At 41.2% G+C, this 22966-nt stretch overlaps 1 protein-coding gene across 5 annotated transcripts in view; it reads right to left on the minus strand.

The window, feature by feature from the left end:
* Atp2b1 (ATPase plasma membrane Ca2+ transporting 1) overlaps positions 1-22367 on the minus strand; it is a 125396-nt gene extending 103029 nt beyond the window's left edge. For 4 of the 5 annotated variants that reach the window (XM_045153535.1, XM_045153534.1, XM_045153531.1 and 1 more), the window contains exon 1: positions 22253-22367. The gene's annotated coding sequence lies outside the window, so the exon portion shown is untranslated. Of the gene's footprint in view, positions 1-21609; positions 21680-22252 lie in introns of those variants that run through there. The other variant, XM_045153533.1, reaches the window with a different exon arrangement.
* Between the last annotated feature and the right edge of the window lie 599 nt (positions 22368-22966).

The following is a 22966-nucleotide window of genomic DNA, read 5'->3' on the forward strand; positions in this document are numbered from 1 at the left end:
TATTTCTATGAAGGTTTTGCAAAGCTTGGACACTGAACACTGGAATGGATAGCAACGTGGAAATGAGATCTAGGTTTTCATCCTCACTATGATCTTGGGTACGGTGCAGTGTACCTGGGTCTCAGTTTTCTCATCTATAAAACAGATGGTTGGACTAGGTTCTCTAAGATCTTTTCTACTGCTACAATTCTTCCTCCATCCTCAAAACGCTATCAACCTAAAATATCTTCAAACGTACATGTGTGCTCCCCTTCCACAGGAACAGGGCTCCTCACACTTGGTAATTGTAGTCTTCTCTCTCGAGCAGAAAGCACCCATGAAAATGGCACTAGGAGCCACAATTTAGATTGACTGTCAAGTTTCCATTATGGGCTCAGAACCTTAGTTCTAGTTCCTGAATGTACAAACCTCTGTTGATTCTGATCAGCAAGAACTGAGGCTCTGTAAGTTTAGTTTTCAGCATCAGAAAATGTAAGAGAAAGAATAAAAAAAGAAGCTACACATGAGGGCTAGGGAGATGGCTCAGTCAATAAAGTACATGCCTTGCAAGCATGGGTACCTGAGTTCAAACTCCGGAACCATTTTTTTTTTCTTTCTTTCTTTTCTTTTCTTTTTTTTTTTAAGCTGTTTGATAGCACATTTGTAATCCCAGCCTACTTCGCAGAAGTTCAGGACTTCACACATATGTACACATGTACTACACATGTACATACCCTCCTCACACACACACACACAAACTTGCATATGGTCTACATCCAGGTTCTTGAGGATTCATTCCATTACTGGCTGTCTTGTCAGTTCTTAAATGGGCATGACTTCCAGTCAAATTTAAATGTGAAACAATTAGCAAATATTTTGTTAGTGCCATGCAATATTTGAGACACATACTAAAAACATTCAGTAGTAAGCAGTTCATTATCTTCCATCATAAATTCCCATTTCCAAAGAAAGAAATTAAACACCAAATATAATTACATCATTTTTTTTATTCTGGAAGAAACTGAGTCTCCTAGCAGCTGAGCTTCTCTCCCTGTGATCTCATGACTTACCCTACTTACAAAAATACTGGATGAACAGAGAAGCACCTTTCCATCTGGCCTATATTTCTTGGCCCCATACTAAAAGGGCTAATAACCATTATGCTTTAAGAAGTGACTTAAAAACAGCAAATTCTCAATTTGCAATTCTAGACCTGTCTTTGACCCTTATTCAGTCCATACTCAATATGACTCTTAATCCTTACCTATTCCCTTAATCTCCTATATTAGTATTTACACATGCATTTTTTTTTTTTTTTACCTATTATATCTTACATCAGTTTGGGAAATACTTTTTGTGTTGTTCTCAACTTCACCTTCATCTGCTAGCTCTCTCCACATACATATAGTACATATGAGTATAATGAACACAGAACTTTGCAAACTGTGTGGTTTCTTTGTTTTGTTTTGAAACGGGGGTCTCAAATAACCCGGGTGCCCCTGAATTCATTATGTAGCTGAGAATGACCTTGAACTTAATCCTCCTACCTCCAACTCTGAAATTGGGATTATAGATTATATTTGGAATATTCTCTAAACAGTCAATGTTTTGTAGAACATGGTAAATAAAGAAGCTTTGATAGTTTGTGCTCACTTTTTAATAGGTACTTGCAAATTTACTTTTCATTTGTTTAGCATACAATATACAAAAACTACAAAGACTGTGCTTTCTTGGAAGCTTAGGATATTTCAATAAGAATGCTACAGGCATTTGATATATGTTTTAGACTATATTAACCACTACTTATTACTAAACAGTATAGCAATAATGCAATAACTGATATTTAAAATGGAACAGAATATAGGCAGGCCAGTAGTGTTCATTTTTCTACCAAGAGTTGATTTAAAGTAACTAATAAAGGGCTGGAGAGATGGCTTAGCGGTTAAGTGCTTGCCTGTGAAGCCTAAGGACCCCGGTTCGAGGCTCAGTTCCCCAAGTCCCACATTAGCCAGATGCACAAGGGGGCGCACACGTCTGGAGTTCGTTTGCAGAGGCTGGAAGCCCTGGCGTGCCCATTCTCTCTCTCTCCCTCTATCTGTCTTTCTCTCTGTGTCTGTCACTCTCAAATAAATAAATAAATATATAAATAAATAAATAAAAAGAAAAAAATAAATAAAGTAACTAATAAAGTAACCTAATAAGGTAGTCACTGCTTAAAACATCTGCAACTTCTATTGTGAAATTTCCTTTAGAAACTGGGTACTCTAAAGAAAAAAAATGTCTTCAATAATAGCATATCTTTTTTTTTTTTTTTTTTTTTTTTTGGGTGTTTTGAAGCAGGGTTTCACTCTAGCTCAGGCTGGCCTGGACTTCACTATGTAGCCTCAGGGTGGCCTTGGACTCATGTCGATCCTCCTACCTTGGCTTCCCCAGTGCTGAGATTAAAGGTGTGCACCACCACGTCCCGTGGCATATCTTATTTTTATTGAAGGTAAACTTGAACTAATTAAAGTATCTGAAGTAAATGTGTAAATAAGTCTCATTAAAAGATGAGTGGCTTATCCCTTTATATGTTACAAGGAGGTAAAAAGTTATATCACAGACTGTCAGAGGCAAGTGTCTGCAAACGACAGGATTTTGTTTAACACAGAATATCTTAAATCAAATCAGAATCTCAGCCTAACTTCAAATCAGTATTTTGTAGTTTGATAAACACATGTGCTAGCATCTATTATTTGCTATTTACTAGTTTTGACAATGAATGCTTTCTAGGATTTTGAGTGTAATATTCCTCTAGTATATACATTCACATTTTTCTCTGGCATCATCAGAAATGCCACAGTTCATTAACAATTACTCTTTTCTAAAAGCACATTTCTAATAATAAAAATTTTCCCTTTGAGAGTAGAAGTGGTCAGGCAGATACTCTGTGGTTGAAGATGCTTTCGCTTACAAAGTCTGCTGGCCTGGGTTCAGTTTCCTACTGCACAGGGTAAAGCCAGATGCACAACATGGCACATGCATCTGGAGTCCATCTGTAATGGCAAGAAGCCTACCTACCTACCTACATCATTCATTCATTTTCTCTTTCAAATGAATGAATGAATAAATAAATTTTTAAATATTAGGACAAGATTTTCAGGTATAATGGGTCACATATGTAATCCCAGCACTGTAGAGGCAGGAGGATCAAGAGGAGTTCAAGCCAGTGTGAACTGACTTCAAGTTCAAGAACATCTAAAAAAAAAAAAAAGATAATCTCAAGGATTCACTGCTTATTTTTCCCTTAAATGAGTGGCACAATCTCTACACAGAACTAGATCTGAAGTGGTCCTTTTATATCTATATTTAGTCAATAGGAATAAATCAAATCCCTAGTGCCCCAATAATCTTTCATAAATAGTTGTGTAAAAAGGAAAGCATTTCAAGAATCATCCAATTTTAATTCCAAGAAAAAAAAATCTAGCTCTTACCATGGTGTAGAGCTCAGACCAGCATGTCACAGGCACAACCACACATGGCAGAAGGATGGTGGGCCAGAGCCAAGAACCAGGCAAGAGGCCTTGTCTGCTACTGGACATGTGGGCAGGGAACTCACTCATTTATTTGTCAACAAAGGGAGTCATCACCTCACACCAACTGTTAGATGCAACATGCTTTTGACAATCAGTTCTCTTCTAACTGTAAAAGAGAACCAGATTCAGTCCTTATGACTTCAACCACTGAAAGAAGTAAATCAAACTCATTCTCCTAAATTAAGGCAAAGGTGAAGTCTGTGAGTGTTCTTGGCGCTGTACTGAAAACATGTCTAAAACAACTGTTCAGGAAAACTTGAGCAATGAAATACATACATGAAAACTTATCCTTGGGTCAGGGAAATGGCTCAATGGACGAAGTTCTCATTGCTCAAGCCCGAGTACCGAGTTCAGTCCCCAAACACCACGTAAAAAGCTGGATATCATAGCAGGCTTCTGCAATCCAGTAACATGGAGTGAGAGGAGGTAGAGATGAGAATCTTCCAGCAGCTCATGGAGCATAACAGTCAATGACAGAGATCCAGAGAAACTGCCTCAAAATGAGACAGAAAGGACAAGAACTGATTGGGAAGTTGTCCTTTGACCTCCATGTACACGCTGTGGCATGCCCACTCCCACACATGCACTAGAGTGTAAGAGCACACATACAAACACACAAAGTATTTGCATAAAGATAAATATGCACATAAAAATCTTTGGACATGGGCTGGAGAGATGGATCAGTGGTTAAGGCGTTTGCCTGCAACGCCTAAGGACCCAAGTTTGATTCCCCAGTACCTACATAAAACCAGATGCACAAAGTGACACGTGTCTGGAGTTTGTTTGCAGTGGCTAGAGGCCCTGGTGCACCCGCTCTCTCTATCTGCTGCTTTCTCTCTCACTCTCTCTCAAATAAATAAAAATATTTTAGAAAAATCTTTGGACAAAGTATCACAAATTACCATGAACAATTTTTAAAAGCCAAGCATAATTAAGCCAACAGGTGATCACTCAAGATTACTATTCAGGTTAGGGCTTACAGAGGTCCTGGGAGTACAGGATCGCCAACCAGACCATGAAGAATTCAGACTCCAACATGGGGACAGACTTGCAAATAAATAAACTAATAGTCTTTCCCTGTCTCAAATAATCATACTTTCCATTTCCCAGTATTATTAGGTCCCCAAACAGGTAATTCCACCCTTTTTGCCGTATTGTTTCCATGGGAACTTGAATCCCTAATTTTTGTTTAAAGTTTCTTTCAGAAGTCTAATTAAGAAGCAACACACTGAAACTAAAATCTAGTTTACATAGACTGCCTGTCACAAGTCAGATAAAGCAATTAAATGAAAAAGATGTTGCCAAATCTCAGAAAGTGATTTCCAAATTAAGGAAGGACAACTTTTCTTTTCTTTCTTCTTTCTTTCTTTATTTGCCTGTGTATATATGTACAGGTGCCACAGCACCTATGTCAGGGTCAGAGGTCAAGTCAACTTCTATGTGTCTGTGCTCCACCTTCTTTGAAACAGGGTGTCTTGCCACTGCAAATACACTGCCAGACTGCAAATATCAGGCTTGCTATCCTGTGAGCTTCAGATTCTCCTGGCTCTTCCTCTATGGCTCTTCCTACCACACAGGGATCACAGATGTAAGCACCAATTTGCATCTGGCTTTACAGGGATGCTAGGGAATTCAACCAGAGCCAGCAGCTCTGCAAGCAAGCACCTCTAACCACCGACCCTTTGCAGCCCATGCACTTCTCTTTTTATGCACTAACATTCTGTGATTACTAATGACAAAAATTAAAATAAGGGCTGAAAAGATGGCTCAATGGTTAAAGGCACTTGCTTACAAAACCTGAAAGCAGGGCTTGATTCCCCAGTACCCACTTAAAGCAAAGTGGCATATGCATTTGGATTTTTTTGCAGTGGAAAGAGGTCTTGGCATTGCCCCCCATTCTTTCTGTCTCCCATAAATTAATTTAAAAAATTAAATAAAAATAAGAAAACCACAGGCTATTAAAAACTACAAGATACTCAAACAAAACTTAGACATGGCTACATTTTAAAATTAACTGTTCATTGTAAAGACTGTTAGGGAGGCTAAGATCACAGCACACAGGTTATAAAAAACAATGTGCCACTATGATGGTATCTTTAATGATTTAGTTGACTTAAAACTTTAAAAGTCTACTATATAAAGCATCGGATAAAAGTGAACTGCTTCTAGCAGTCAGTAAAAACATTCTGTATATAGCTTTCACCACCCCACCACACCCACACAACGGTTACTAAACCAATCCTTTATTTCCTACCTGATGTGTCAGAATCAGGAACACTGACTTAATCTCTAAGGAAGCTGGGGGAATGGCTCATCAAACAACTGACCTTTAAAGTGGGCTTTGAGGCAACAGCAGTATTTTATCATATGAGGAATTAGGGAAGGGAGTGTGTGACATACAACGGCACAGAACAGTGAACAGGCAACGTATGTCTGTAACACAGGAAAAATTCCTGGTGCGACTGGAGATGTCATTGGGATAGCAGTGACAGGACAGCACACAGGCTCAGTCACACGAGAAAAGCATTAATGCAGTAAGTACTGTTAGATTCATCTAATTTTCTGGAGAAGTAAAGAAGATGTTAATTCCTGATAAAGGTATTCCAGATATGGAGAACGGCACAGAGTGACTGTTCTGCAACTAATCGTCTGTGGCTGAAGTTTAAGGAATTTAATTTTAAAAACTTCTGCTTATACATCAAGATGTCAGTTTTCAACTTATGATATATATGCTTGCCTCTAAACAACCTCTTATTTATTAAATTTGCTGTCACCTGTAAAATACAGGTAAACCTGTTGTGAAAATGTCATAGAAACATATCTGAAATTATGAGTTAAGGCTCAGTGGTTAAAGGTGCTTGGTTGCTGGGCTTTAATTCCCCAGCCACCCACATATAGCCTGACAGGCACTGGACTGCAGTAGCAAAAGACCTTGTCACATCCAAACACACACGTACGCACACAAATCAATCAATCAATAAATAAAAATAAAATATGAGTAAACACATCAAGTAAAGGAAGTTCAGAAAGCCATTCAGATTTGGGAATGGAGGGACTACTGGTTTCTTAGAAGGCTTTCCTGCCAACTTCCTGCTTTTCTACTTTGTTTTACATGGTTCAGGAACTAGGATAAATAACAGCCGCAGGCTAGCACAGAAATTATCCCAACCTGTCAACCTTTCTTCTAGCTCTGCTTCTTTCATCCCTGCCTGTTCCAGATAGCAATCAGTCCACTACATGGCATCCACAACAAACGGAAGCTAGTTTTCACCTCAACATTAGGATTATGGTATGGTACAGTCAATTTGGTACATTTTGTGTATGACTGCAACTTTTCTAAGTAACTAAAATGACACTACTAATATAGTGAAAAATAAAATTTGCTCTGAATGTTCACGGACAGCTATATAAGCATTTATCTACCAAAGAAATATAAAAAGTTACATTAACTCACTATGTAATCTGTCCTTTTCTTCTCATCGCATCCCCCTTATCCTGCAGCTGTTGTCTTCATTTAAAAGCCAAGAATTTCAGTATCACTTGTGACTCTGAATGACGACCCCAAATTCCTTGTGCATATCTGCAGCTCTAAGTTCAGCTGTACTCTCTCCAGACCTCCAAAATCAATCAAAATTTCTTCAGCTTTTGGGGAATCTGCTTTACAAGGCTACCTGATATCAACTATACCACGGGAGCATGGAAAATAATGTTCTCAAAGTAGTATCTACGACCATCATGCTCCCCCACCTCACCTGGGGAATCTCTCAATCAGAATCAAAAAGCTGAGACGAAGACAAAAAGTCGAAGCACACTCAACTCCAAGCAGCCCATTAGGCTACACCATGGCTATGCCAACAACTAAGAATACATCAAATGGTGGCAAACTACCAAGATTTGAAAGCAGATTCCAAAATCTTTCTTTATTTGTAAAATAATAACTTCCACAATACATCCCCTCTGATTATAGGCAAAGATCAAGGGTGGGGAGATGGCTCAGCAACAAAAGGTGCTTGCTTACAAAGCCTGCCAGCCTGAGTTAGATTCCCCAGTACCCACATGAAGCCAGCTGTGCTATGTGTGCGGTGTTCGCTCACGGCAGCAAGAAGTCCCTGGAATGTGCGCACGCACAGCAAAAACCACGGGGTCTCATGTAATTTAGGCTGGCCTTGAACTTCTAATTCTTCCTCTTGCACTATGTTGAAAGAACATAATCAAAATTTTGTGTTTTCCACTCAAAATATGAACATTTAAAAAACACAGTATCACAGAAAAAAATCCTAACAAGGACACTTTAAAATATGGCCGAGATTTTACTTCATCTATAATAGGGCACTGTAACTTTTTGGGTTAGTTCTACGTACACTTCTACTTAAATTTAGGTATTAAACTTCTAGCAACGTTTTCTCACCCTTAGCAACAAAAAGGACATACCGTTCTGCTCAGAAGCATGTTAGAAAAATGGCTTTTCTATCCACTTGCTTTTTTTCTCAATATTCTCTGCTACTTAGTTCAGTTTATCAACTTCTATCTACAAACAGGAGTGGTGGGATTCTCTTTTTAAAGGGAAATAAATTTATATATCATAGTTGTAACAAAACACTTCAATTGTGTCATTAGATGGACACATTCGTTAACTCACAGTTTTTAAGTACAGTACCCATGATAAACTCTCACTCCAAGCACATCAATTTCTGAGAGATAAAATAAGCATTCCATAGACATCCTAAGCCAATGGATTCAAGCTCAACACAAGATACAGGATGCTCGCTCAAAAGTCATCAAGAACCTTGGAGATGTAAACACAGCACCAGGCTAAGGGTGAGTAACAAAAGGATTACTAGTCCCGCTCTCAGGCTGAACAGCTCCGGAAAGTGTCAAACTCATAAACAATTTTAAAAGTGCTATGGGAACTTGAGAAAGTAGAGCAAAGACTTAAGTGGACAGGGTACACTGTATAGACCACAGCGAATGGTAGGCACGCTGTGTTGACTTGTAAGTGGGTAGGTACAATGTATAGAAAAGAAAAGGCAGAGTTCCAAAACCCTGACCACAGGGGAAGCTGGTAGAAAATTAAAACAGAAGGGTCACAAATCACCACAATCCTTTAAAGCTAGTAATTACAAAGGACACAACCATCGATGGAGATAAACATCAACAAATATAAATGTATGTGGAAGAATTACTAAACAAAAAGGAAATACTGTTGACATGCTCAGTAGTAAGGCACTAGCCATAGGAGAGATTAGACAAATTAAATCAGGTTAGTGAAAGCAATCTGAATGACAAAATTATATTTATTTTTTAAAATAACACAATCATATCATCATTATTTCAAGGATAATAATAAGTATACAATTCAAATATCAAAATTAAAGAGTATTACAGCTAGAAATTTCTCAGATGTACAACATAAGAGATTTCTTTTTCTTGTTTTTGTTTACTTTTTCACCCATCTATGTTTTCCACGCGTTACGATGTTGTTATAATTTAATTGGTAAAAAGTTAATGCTACTGCACCTGAGGATAATCTGTTAAAACAATAATGTCCTTCACCTTTTCCTGAAGAGACTGTCTCATCCACAAATCCACAGAACCTGACTTAAATGAGTTAATTTTTTAAATTAACTTAAAGGCTTAGGATGTCTACGGAATGCTTATTTTATCTCTCAGAAACTGATGTGCTTGGACTGAGAATTTATCATGGGTACTGTACTTAAAAACTATGAGTTAACTGATGTGTCCATCTAATGACACAACTGAATTGTTTTGTTACAACTATGATATGTAAATTTAAATTAACTTGAAGATTTTTTAATCCCTCAGCACAGTAATCAGCAGGTTAAAAAAAAACAGCTGCATAGGCATTTATCTTATGCAATAATTTTAAATTCCATTTATCTGATCAAAATACATAGACTATTTAGAGTTGGTCTATTTTTCCATTAGGTACCATGAAAAATATATCAGCTCTAAAATATTACTAAGAAACTATGGCAACTAATCATTCCTCACAATAAAGGAATTAGGAATTTGAACTTGTGAAGCTGAAGACAAGAGTCAAGGAAAGAAATCTTTCAGTTGCCTATAGACAGACAGTCCTTGCAAAAGAAATGTTTACTTAAGTCTGTATTATCCAGTTAGTATGCTTTTGTACATGTGTGATTTTCACCCAAAGTAATACAGATTTGTGCATCTAAGTTGCCCAAGACCACAGAAACAGAAACTAATGTGTGTGCTGGATTAGCCCCGCATTCCAACACTTTTCTCCTTCACATTTGATCACCTTATATATGTCTAAAGTTTGTTTAGGGATGATCCACACGCTCTTCTTACTTTAAAATATAAGCAGTCTCCTTATACCATATAGTCCTCTACTCCATTTTCTACTCACAAGCGATTAGAAACCATGCTTTCTAATTCACTTTATGACCTGTGAGAGTTTTGAATCCTAAGATATTCCCTCAATTGCTTACTTGTTAAGCAGAGGTTTCCAACATTTTGTCATCTACAAATGTGTCAAGCAGCATTCATAGGTCTCCTGGGTTCCATGCAGCATGGGCCACAGATTGGGCACACTTGTCAGCTAAATGCATGGTCACCAGACTTTTTAACTACTGGGAGATGGTGGAACCTTTAAAAGGTAAGACCTGCTAGAAGGAAGTAAGGTCACTGGGCTTGTGTCCATAATGGGTTACTGGAACACTTCTCAACAATCACAAGAAGAGGTGAACAGCTCCCTTACCATGAGCTTTTACCAGGGTGTGCTGCTGTACCACAGGCCAAAATAAGAGCCCTGGCATCCATGGACCTAAACCTCTGAAATCATGAACTAAAAGAAACCTCTCCTCCTTGAAGCGTTACCTACTTAGGGTATTTTTGTCACAATGACAGCAAGGTAATCACCACAGTACCTATCTCCATCTTTACAAATAAGGCTGACAGAGGTCCCACTTGGTTTGCTAAAGTTCAGGCCTCACATACAGCTGGTGTCGCCACCCTGTGTCTAACCTCTCACACAAACACAAGGGCTTCCTAAAGTTCTTTGTTCTGAAACACGTAAAGACAGACAATACAACTCAATCACAAACTATACTTTATTGGAACTGAAATGACCATCAGATGAAAGCATACACAAATTGTGTCATAGTCATACAATAAAATCCTTATCAGTAATGACAAGGAAAAATTATTAATAGCTGCAAAATATATAAACTTCAAAATAATCAGACTGAGCAAAGTCAGATTATAAAAGATCACATATTGTATGATTCCATGTACACCCAATTCTGGAAATTCCAAATTCATCTATAATGGCAGAAAAATCAATGGTTACCCAAGGAAGTCAAGGGGTGGGCATACAAAGATACCCAAGAAATGTGTTCTGGGGGATGCTGTCATTCACTGACTTGGTCACAGTGATTTCACTGCAATTTTCATACATCAAAGCTCGAGATTTTCATTTTAAGTGATATGACTTTTTTGTAGGATTAGAAGTTAATAAAGGTTTAAAAAATTGAAATTATCAAAAAAGCAACCAATAGGACACAAGCTATATCAATGTTCTGAGCCCCAAAGTACGGCCTTCTAATTACAGATTTCACTACAGGAAGGGGTGATCTGACAGGTTTGGTTTTTGTGTGTGTGTGCATACCACCACCGCCATCACCACTATATTCAGGTCTTTTCCCATGAGCTATTCAGAATACTCAGGAAAGACTTTTCTATTCTGGTCATCATACTGACAGCTGAATAAGAGGAGGAGGCCGGGATCTTTAAGAGTGCGAAACCTTAGTTTTCAACTGTATTCCCTGTTCAGCTTCCTCCAGAAAATATGCCTCTAGCCTTCTGAAGGATGAGGAAGATGGCCAGAGGTGTGATAGCTATAGAGTTACATCTACAAGCGTCTAACTACCAAATCTGTATGTTTTTCATCAGTTCTCCAATTTTTGCCCCACTGCTACTTCTTCATCAAGAGGGTTAGGTAAGCTAGGTCCTTCTAAAATTTTGATGTTTCTTTTCTACTCTGGGATTTGACTTTAGGGCCTCCCCCTCTCTCATTTTAGTATACACTTGGCAAGGAGCAGAGATAAATGCCAGTTATACATTATTTCTATTGGAAAGCTTAGATAACTTGCTATTCAATAAATATATTTATCTTCATGAACTAACCACAGTGTATCACAAATGAAAAAGCAAATGATAAGACAAAATTAGAAGGCAAGCCTAACAAAATTTTTAAAACAGCAGAGGTCTGCTAGAGTTAAACAAAGGTTTTTGAAAGTCAAACTTAAAAGAGAAAATTAATTAAAAACAAAACAATCACAACAAAATGCCTGACATTTTACTTTGTACTTCTTGGAGGGGTAATAAAGAATCACATTTGGGGCTGGAGAGATGGCTTAGCAGTTAAGGCATTTGCCTGTGAAGCCTAAGGACCCAGGTTGGATTCTCCAGTACCCACGTAAGCCAGATGCACAAGGTGGCGCATGCATCTGGAGTTTGTTTGCAGTGGCTAGAGGCCCTGGCATGCTCATTCACATTCTCTCTCTCTCAAATAAATAAATAAAATATTAATTTTTTAAAAATCACAGTATTTTATTTAGGAAAAGCCACTAAGGTTTTCCACAGCAAAAAAAAAGACTTAAATCCGGAATCCATAAAATGCCAGAGTAAAATCCAAAAGTGAACATTTTAGGTCTACTCACACTTAGGAATATCACAAAAATACACTGTGAGAAAGGTGAGCATTGCTGCCAAAATGTAACACCAAGATAACCACAGTGGTGCAGAAATTAGGTAGGTTCTGGTTTACTGCATATATAAATGTTCAAACTAGAAAGGCAAGTTACCATAAATGTTACCCTAGTTATAGGCATTGGTGGCTCATACCTTTAATCCTAGCACTTAGGAGAGCTGAGGTAGGAAGATTACCATAAGGAGTTCTGGGTAACACAGTGAGTTTCATGTCAGACTGAATTAGAATGAACTGCTGCCTCAAAAACAACAAAACATTACCCTAATCCATAGTGTGGACAGAGGGGTGTTGATGGATTTATCTTGGTGTGTCTGACACAAACTTTGATGCTGAAAGAGCTTCTTCTTCTCCTCAATCCTGCCATCATCTCTTTCCCAGTTATCTAACTGGCATCCTTGTCCTCTATCATCTGAGACACTGGTGCTCTTCCTAAGCTCAGCAGTTTTCCATCATGCTATCGGCAACTCAGTGTACAAAGTACCAGAAGAGCATGAGTCACTTTGTAAACAAAAGAGTAGCTATAACATCACTCAATTAATCTGGGGCATGAGTTGAGACAAAAAGTACAGAATATAAGAAAGAAATGTGAAGTTTCATACAACTACAGTTCTTAACACGGACTACAAAGATATATGCACTGGTATCCCTCGTGTGTATCCCAGCAGGAAAAGATCAAGGCTTGCTGCTCTAACCTGTGTCCCTTGTGCAGTGCTATTGATTTCAGTCCTCAGATTTATTTTCTTTTCTTTCTCCATTAACAAAACCACTTCTCTGCCTCTCTTGAGCATTTTCTTATGACTATAATTGCAATGTTAAAGCAGGACCTAGTCCTAATATATCTTCCGTAACACTTTATCAAAATTCCATCTGTAAAATTTAAAAGGGTTGGGCTAGAGAGATGGCTTAGCGGTTAAGCGCTTGCCTGTGAAGCCTAAGGACCCCGGTTCGAGGCTCGGTTCCCCAGGTCCCACGTTAGCCAGATTCACAAGGGGGCGCATGCATCTGGAGTTCGTTTGCAGGCTGGAAGCCCTGGCACACCCATTCTCTCTCTCCCTCTATCTGTCTTTCTCCCTATGTCTGTCGCTCTCAAATAAATAAATAAAAAATGAACAACAACAACAACAACAAAATTTTAATTAAAAAAAAAAAGGGTTGGACAAGCACCCAAAAACAGTGTTCCTGTATCCTTGTGGTTCCATCTGAGCTCATTGCTAGAAATGGGCTACTTTCTAGAGTAATTTCTTCAAACATTTTCTGTGTGATAATTTACTAAATCTATATGTCATTAATGGTGTGCTGTTTGAAATGATTCCTGCATGAAATGAGCACACACAGAAATGACTGAGGCTTTCCTTGTGGATCTCGAAGAAGGCAGGTAAAGAGCAGACATACAGCATGCTTTGGCAGGGCTCATATCTACACTTCCTGATGCCTACAGTGACTATCTATACACAGTTATGAACCACCAGCACACACTCATTTCAGGAAAAAAAAACAAAAAAACACCTTTTCAGGAACACTAGCACCTGTGACAGGTTACAAAACCACTCCAAAAGAACTTCTGCCAATAAACAGCAACTACAAGAATGTCTCATGTTCAATGTTAAGCCATCATTTATGCTTCAAATTGTGTCATTTTACAACATGCAATGTACTAATGGATCACAGACTTAATAGGAACACCTCAACATCAATCCCAATGAAAGAAAAAGATGGCACATGCCAAAAAATAAAATTGGTCATTTAAATCTACATTGCAACTGCCACTGTAAAGACTTTTTAGAATCAAAATCAAATGCAACCTGGACACATCAATTATCACACCAAAATTTAGAAATGAAAAGTACTTTCTAAATTCTGCTGCCCTACAGTACATGAAAAGCAGCCACTCTCCAAGAGGAAAATTGACTGTCCAATGAAGGTTAAAATAACAAAGGTAAAAGGGCTTTTAAAAACCTCGGGCTGGGGCTGGAGAGATGGCTTAGCGGTTAAGCGCTTGCCTGTGAAGCCTAAGGACCCCGGTTCGAGGCTCGGTTCCCCAGGTCCCACGTTAGCCAGATGCACAAGGGGGCGCACGCGTCTGGAGTTTGTTTGCAGAGGCTGGAAGCCCTGGCGCGCCCATTCTCTCTCTCCCTCTATCTGTCTTTCTCTGTCTGTCGCTCTCAAATAAATAAATAAATAAAAATTTAAAAAAAAAACAAAAAAAACCTCGGGCTGGAGAGATGGCTTAGAGGTTAAGCGCTTGACTGTGAAGCCTAAGGACCCCGGTTCAAGGCCTGATTCCCCAGGACCCACGTTTAGTCAGATACACAAGGGGAGAGCATGCGCCTGAAGTTCGTTTGCAGTGGCTAGAGGCCCTGGCGTGCTCATTCTCTCCCTCTCTCTCTCTCTCTCTCTCTCTCTCTCTCTCTCTCTCTCTGCCTCTTCCTCTGTCACATCTAAAAAAAATAAACAAAAGTTTAGAAAACCTCATCTCTTTGCTTTAGTTTTATACAATGAACTCTTCAATCAATCAATCAATCTCTCCTTTCCTCCCTCCCTCCCCACCAATATCTGTTTCAGTTCAACTTCTATACATGATCTCCAAATGGAAACTATTAAGAAAAAGAGATATGTAATATGATATATAATACAATATAAAAATATGGGAAGTGTACAAAGAAGAATAGAGACATAAGAGTTCAGGTAAGAAAATTAATGAGGAATGACCAATAGTGGACAAATGTTGAGTTTTGAAGGGTGGGCGGACTGAGACAGACAAGGAGACTGCAGACTAAACACTGTCCCTCAGTGGGCAGGGTACAGTGCTACAGTACTCCACACAGCTCTCAACTCCAAAAACGATTCATGTGTGTTCCATGAGAACAGTACCTCCTCTAGGTGTATCAAATGACCATCCTGGCTAGGTAGTAGATTAAGAAAGGTAACTGTTCCACTAAGGTGGTCTGTGAGGTAGGAAAATGACACTGAAGGCATTTGGATAGATTCTACTCACAGTCTCATATTAAGAACTGGAGATATACTAAATGGAAAAAAAATGCATAGACCAGCATATCTTAGATTTTTGTTTGGTCCCTCCTATTGCCCCCCCCCCATAAACCCATAATATTTCTTAGAATCAGTGTTCTCCAATATTCCGAAACACTGAGTTACTTATTTACACAAAGCCATCAGTTGTATTGTATCCTAACAGAGGAAACCGAGGAACCAATAAATGTTTTAGTGAAGAGATGATAACAGGTAAGATATTTTAAAACAATAAATATTCTGGCACAAGTTTGATGAGTAGATTAAAACAACAGAAATGAGAACATTGAGAAAATGAGATTATTTGTTAAAAAACATTTCCTAGGAGACAGCTACCACAGTGAAAAAAATAAGTAGCTCCACATTGCTAACAGTAATATTATTTTTAAATTATCTTTAGGTTCAACAGTCAAATCCTTCCTAAGATCCTCTTTTCAGAAAACAAATTAGAATCTTGAATGTATCAGGTGGTTACAGTAGTCATACCAGTTTGCAGTTAGGTAGTGTGATCTCACATTTCACAGTGTAAGCAAGCATTGGTCCATTTAAAACTATCCCTCCTCTTTCCCCAGAGCCCCAGGTGACAATAATATTCATACAAAAGCAGAAATCTCAGGTTTTTAGAAAACATATTGTTAGACATTATTATACGAAACAATGTCCTTACCAAGGAGGTCATTAGAAGCACTATGGGCTAGTCAGCTGACACTGTCCTGAGAAAATACCACAGACAAATAGCTTTAAGAGAATGTAGTGGAAAGTCCACTCATTGTGAATCTCTCTCTTAAAGATACTATGATATGCGTATCATGAGTAAATTGTGACTCATGATGCATAACTATTCCTGAAGATACAACCAATAAGCCTATCATTTTAAAGTAAATAAAAACAAGTTCAGTATATTCTTGAGATGGACATGGTATGAAAACATGTCATTTTAAAGGACTGTATAGACTATTATACAACTATACAAATAAAGCCAAAAATTTCATATAAAAATTTTTTAAATTAGTTATTTGCAAGCAGAGAGAGAGAGAGAGAGAGAGAAAGAAAATGAATGAATGAGCATGTGCCAGAGCCTCTTGCCACTGCAAACAAACTCCACAGTGTGCTACATTATGTGCCTGGCTTTATGTAGGTATTGGGGAATCAAACCAGGACCATCTCAAGCTTTGGAAGTGCACATCTTTAACCGCTGAGCCATCTCTCCAGCCCCCAGAAACTTCATTTTAAGGTTAGAACTTAATAGGAAAATTACGAAAAGTAGTTAACCTGTATGTAGGATATTAGGTTTCGATAGACTGATCAAATGGATCTCATAGTAGATTGTCTAATTATACAAATTATTAACACATAAATGAAACAGCAGTAACTTCTGTTTTGATGCACAGATGCTAAACTATCAATAGTTTGATATTAAAATTCTTGAGTGATCGCTCAGTACTAAGGCACTGCTTCTCAAGTACGTGCTTGCTATCCACTAATATGTCTATTTAACTGCAAGGACTTTACCTCTGAACAGAAAGTAAAAGCTAAAGCAAAGCCTGAGTTTACAGAACTATAATGATACATCATGCATTACTATGAAGAAAAGAAACTTCTACGTTTGTCACCTGGAACAGACAGTAACACACACGCACAGCAGCATTCCCTAAGTTTCCAGTGTTTAATAAGTAACTATAGAAAAGTCTTCTAAAAGAAGAATGCCCACACAGATAACAGAAATATTTCCAATCTATCAGTTTTACAACTGTCACAAAGCCACTCAAAGCAAATCAAACTATGCTACCACAGTGAAAACTAAAAGCACAAATCTCACTAAGTTTGAAATAAATCAGTGACATCCTTTTGATTTATAAAAGCATCTTTACTACAGACTAACATTCTTTTCCAAAATGCAGACTACTAGGCCCCACCCCAAATCTGCTGAATCAGAACTGCAGGGGCAATGCCAAGGAATCTTCAGTACTGGCCTCAGGTGATTCTCATGCACATTAGGACTGGAGAACCACTACCTTCCTTGGGTGTTGTAACAAGTCTTTGGATTCATGAACGAAAATCACATCTAAGACCTTGTTGCACTTTTCAATTTCACTGCATGACAGATTAATATTCTAAAGAAATTTTCATAAACTTTCACTAAAACAGGTGCAGAAAACATTACAGCAGTAACTAGAAACTTTCAGTGTAGAACATTTTATTTGTAGCTTAGTCATTTCAAAGGCCAGTAGGTATTTGAAAACAAGACTCTTAAAATACATATTGTAATATTTCAAAATATATTCAAATTCATTCACTCAGCCATTAAGCAAATTAGTGTATATGACCTGTTTACATTACACCAAGCATAAGCAATAGTTAAATTATAAAGCAAAACCCCAAAGCATCTATTCATATTACACTATTCTACTTACTCTCATCAGAAGCTGATCTTTCATAAGCTTACATAAACATGTATACTGGCAGAAGCAAGGACACCTCTAGTTTACCTAGAATGCAGGCTGGTTAATCTAGCAGTTACACTATACGAGATGTTAGGACCTAGATAAAATAGTCTACCTGCAGAAAGTTAAAACTTAAATGCCATATAAACCAAATATATAAAACTGACTTTCAGATTCAATTAAATATCAGATAGTCGAGTATATCCTATAAGTTACAAATATAAAGTATAAGAATTCAATAATTACCTGTATAATATACCTATTTATGAAAGATCTACTTCTAGTATGAAAATTGTATGAAGATATAATGAAATTAGGTTGCTACAAGCTATCAAAAGAGCAGTTTTAGTTTATCATTTTCATGTGTTTGACAGTTTCTATAATATTTTTTATAAGATAATGATGTACATGATATGTATACATAACATTTCTAAAAGTTAAAACAAAAGCTTCTGTTACTTTTTGAAAATCATCCCTATAATTACTATATTTCATTTTCCTAATGTTAATCAAAGCCTATAGGTTCCCAAATAATAGGTTATTACTAGTATTTTTCTACAGTACAAGATATTCTTTCCCAAAATGCAACACTTTAAATGTTTCAGCTTCCTAATTCTTACTCATCCTATTGTTAAAATTCTGTAAGAGATGAAAACATCAGTTTTAACCATAAAAGTATGTGAAATGTAAGGAGAAGTTGTAAATGTTCTTTTGTTGTTCTATATTACAGATGCTATATTAAGTGACCATTCCTTTTAAAACTTATTTCATATGAAAGTAACTGTTTCATCCAAAATGAAATCAACACTTGTCAAAGAAAATAAGTCAATGAACCCCAAAACTAAAGAGTCTACCAAGGTATATATAATAATGTATTAATTACTCAGTCTAATAGTTCAAATAATGTCCTTTAGCCAAGATCTATATCCCATAGCCTGAAGGAGACTACAGTCATAAACAATCTTTCATCTCAGATTTTAAGCCTAGTTTAATAAGGAATTAAGTGTCAGCTCAATATCTAAGACTTTATAGCATTCAGAAAAAAAGTCACAAATGCTGAATTGAAATTTAAATGCAGCAAAAATATTTTGTAGTTTGTGTTTAAAATTGTAATTGGTAATACTTGTATTAAGATATCCATTACTTACAAGCTATACCTTTTCCTCTCATATTACATGGACAATAATCAAAAATATCCTGTGTCTAAAGGAGACTGTACACTAAATTCTGGATCTGAAAAGGGAGAGAGGAAGGAGCAAAAAGGCAGGGCAATCTCATCAGTTCAGCTGTCACTACAACATTTTCATTTCTAAGCATGAAAAATTCTATTTATTTTCATGTGAGATACATTTGAAAGAGTCACATATAGAAGCCATTTTTCCAATATGGTATCTATTGAAGTTTGAATGGAAGCATTCTGCTAAAAGTACTTATTTGTATTATCTTAAAGCAAGTAACTAATTGTAAACTCTCAATGAAAACATATAAAGCAGGTAGACGCATAAAAAAAAATTATTACTATACCCTATTCAAGCAAGGATAATGAGTTTACTGATCTTGGGGTGTTTATTTTAAAACCTGTTAATAGCTCAGCAGCTTAAACAAATAAGAAAAATAAAAACCCACTACCCTGCTGGTATTTGGTGCCGATATTTGGTAGAATGCTAGTTTTAAACATCCATTTACAGTTTCTTCTTTACTATTCTTCTTCAGTAGATCTAGACCATCAGTATCCCTGTTATTCCAAACACGGATCAAAACTAGTGTCTCGCCTTCTTCCCATAGTTGCTGAAATTCTTCCCCAAAGAACAAGACATTATCTACAGAAATAGAAAGAAAATTCCCTGTCATATGTCTCAATGAACATGCCAATAATGGCAACAGTGATAAAAATCAAGAGGGCACACACTTAAATTTTCATCATGTGAAGAAAAAAAAAATCACAAAATTTTAAATTAAAGGTGGCGCTCTGTCCTTAACTCACCCGAATGTGACTCACTTTTGTAGACTATATGGTAGGAAATAACAGTTACTTTTCAAAGATCTTTGCAGTTACACCCAAGCCAAAATCTGGACAGAGATCCACTCTTAATTACAGCAATTTGACTGTCTTATCCAAAGCAAGGTAGAAACTATAAAAAGTCCCCCTGAAACCATGACTTTAAAAAGTCCTTCTCATACACTAGCTTATAAAATTTTGCTCCCGATAAGAAAAATATTTGTACTTACTTCAAATCTGAACCACCAGGATAAAAAGTGGAAGAAAAAAAGAAGAGGGAAGGGGCCCAGTACAAAAAGCAGATTCTCACCCACTCGGTCCAACAACACACAAGGACAGGGAGTCTCCCTCCTGCGAGATTGGTGGTAGGACAACTGAAGGCACTCCATTCACTCACGCGGGCCACCATCCAAAGAGATGCCCATGAAAGCTTCATACAAACCAGGCCCTTACAAGCACTTCTTATTATAAAATACACCCACGCGTTGCGAAAGCCTTATTTTTAAAGTAAGACCGTCCTCAGGTGGGGGAGGTTAAACACAACAAAGCCTTCCATGTTGAAAGACAGTCCAGGCACATGCATATACCTCCATACATATGAACAAAATCCATATAACTTATTTATTACCAGCAACAGCGATCGATACCAACAGAAGCCATGAGATTACTAATAGACCCACAAAAAGTAGCAATGCAAGGCAGCTAAAGGGGACTGTCAGCAGCACTCCAACCCACCAAGGAAAAGGTAAAAAAAAAATCTGCCGGTTGAGGGCTGCGCCCCAGGCGATTGTGCAGGGTTTCCCCGGACACCCAGCCCAGCCCTAGCCCTCCCCGGGGCGCCTAGCACCTTAACCCGAGGGCACTCCCGACGCCAGAGTCTCGCGGAAAACTGGTGAATGAAATGTGCACAGATCAACCAACCTGGCTAAGCGTCCAGGGGTCGCTAACTAGCCGAGCCACGGGATTCTCCACCAGGATGAAATAAAGGGAGGACCCCCATCATACCTCTACCCCCGCTACAGGGCTGCGGTCGTCCTCTTTACTGACCCTTTCTAGGAAGGGGGGAACGGCACAGATTTTTTTCTTTCTTTCTTCTTTTAAACTAAGTACATAAACATGAATCGGAAGCAACCGTGAACATCCTGGGGAGGGGAGGGCAGACGGAAAATCTGGGGGAGAAAAGCCAGGCGAGCCTCCAACTCCCGCGGAGTCACCGCCTAGTCTGACAGGCATCCATCAAACCACCCCCGCCGGGGGAACGACAAGGAGCCCGTCACTCCGCGCCCGCAGCGCGTCTCGGGGGACCCAAGGCGAGGATTCGAGGGGTGACCCCTCTCCCCGTGACGCTGGGAGAGGGAGTCCCGGGCACCGCTGCCCTCAAGGTCACCACACGCCCGGGCGGGGGCGACCGATGGCGGGGTGGGCTGTGGCGCGGCCAAGGTAGCTCCCCAAAGTCAAAGAGCCGCCGCGGGTGCAGGAGATAAGACACAAGCGCGAGCCCCGTCCCTTCGGGCGCCGGGTGACGACTCCCCAAGGCAGGTCCCCGCGCGGCAAGCACACGGCGAGGAACCCTCTCACCTTTCCGATCTCCCAGCAGGAGACAACCTGCGAGGCCCCGCGCCCGCCCCGCCAACTTGCCCCGAACCACCACCACCGCCGCCGCCGGCGGCAGCAGCAGCAGCACCCCGACACGCACGCCGCGCCCGGGCCGTCCACCCAAGCGCCCAGCTGTCAGCACCCCCGCCGCGCCCTCGCGCTCCGCCCGGCCAGCCCCGCGCGCAGGTGACCGCCCCCGCCGCGGGCGGACGGGCGACGGCCGCCACCACTCACCTCGCCGGCTGCGGGAACCATTTTCCGAAAGGGGAAGGAAAGGGAGGCTGCGAGAGGGTCGGGGGAGGGCGACGACGGGGCCAGCGGGTGGCCGCGCGCACGGGGCTCGGCCCGCAGCCGGCTCGCAGGGCAGCGCGCGGAGGGGCGAGTGCACCGCGGGGATGGGGCGAGCGCGGAGCCGCGAGGCTCGGCGTCCACCAGCCGGGGCTCCCTACTCACGCTGCACTGCGAGGAGGCGGCGGCGGCGGCGGCCAAGGAGGAGGAGGAGGAGGCGGCGCCCGGCCGGCCCCCGCCCAGAGCCCGGCAGCCACCGAGTGGCCGCTCGCGTCCCCCGCAGGACCCGCCTCCTGGGCTCCGCAAAGCCGCACACAGGGCGCGCCGCGCACGGCACGGGCAGCTCCGCCGGCCTCACGTCCGTCCGTCCGCAACGGCTGAGGCAGGCGGGGTATGGTGTCCGTCGTGAGCACCCACCGCAACCCGGCCGACCCGGGGTGGGGTCTCGGGAAACACCGGGAAGCGGACGTGTGAGCACGAGGAAGCTGCGTCCAGCTCCGGGGCAAAGGGGCCCCGTTTGCACCGGGTGGCCCCGTGGGATGGCCGGGGAGAATGGGGGACAGGCAGGGAGGAGGAAAAGGACACTCACCCGTTTCGGTCTGGCGCTCCCCTTCTCTCCACACCTACACGCCTCGCGCTCCACGCTGGCGGTGCAGCTGCTGCCGCCGCCTCTGCTGCCGCCGCCGCCGCCGCCGAAGCTCGCGCGGCCGCCGCTGCCGCCTTGGCTCGGCGCGGTCACGTGACGCGGCCCGCGGGGAGCCTGAGGGCGGGCGGGTGCGCGCCCGCGCGCCCGCGCGCGCGGAGGAGACGCGGATGGGACACCGAGCGAGAGCTGAGCTTCCCCGCGCCCCGCCCCGCCCCGCCCCCCGGAGAGGGGGGCTAAAGGAGGACGACGGACGACGGAGGATCCGGCGAGCGCGTCCCCGGCGGCCGAGCGCGTGCTCGCCGGGCGATTAGCAACTTGCGGCCCGCTCGCGCAGTGGAAAGGGTGGCCGGAGCGAGGGGCGGGCCGATCGGCGCCTCCGCGCGCCTCTCCGTCCCTCCCTCACCCGCCCGCCCGCTCGCTCTCTTCCTTCCCCGAGCGCCGGGGCTCGCGGCGGCTCCCGCCCCCTCCGGCTCCCCCGCCCTCCCGTCCCCCCCCCCCCGAGACGGCCCGCGATTGGCTGGCGGGGCTTCTGACGTCTGTGTTTCCATGACGTGTCGGCAGGGAGGGCGGCGGGCGGGGGAGGAGGGGGCGCGGGCCGCGCACTCGGGCCGTCCCCGCCGCCGTGTGGGGCTCGGGGTTCGCGGGGCTCCCGCGCGC

This window comes from Jaculus jaculus, chromosome 6, assembly GCF_020740685.1.
Source record: "Jaculus jaculus isolate mJacJac1 chromosome 6, mJacJac1.mat.Y.cur, whole genome shotgun sequence".
Taxonomy (NCBI): domain Eukaryota; kingdom Metazoa; phylum Chordata; class Mammalia; order Rodentia; family Dipodidae; genus Jaculus; species Jaculus jaculus.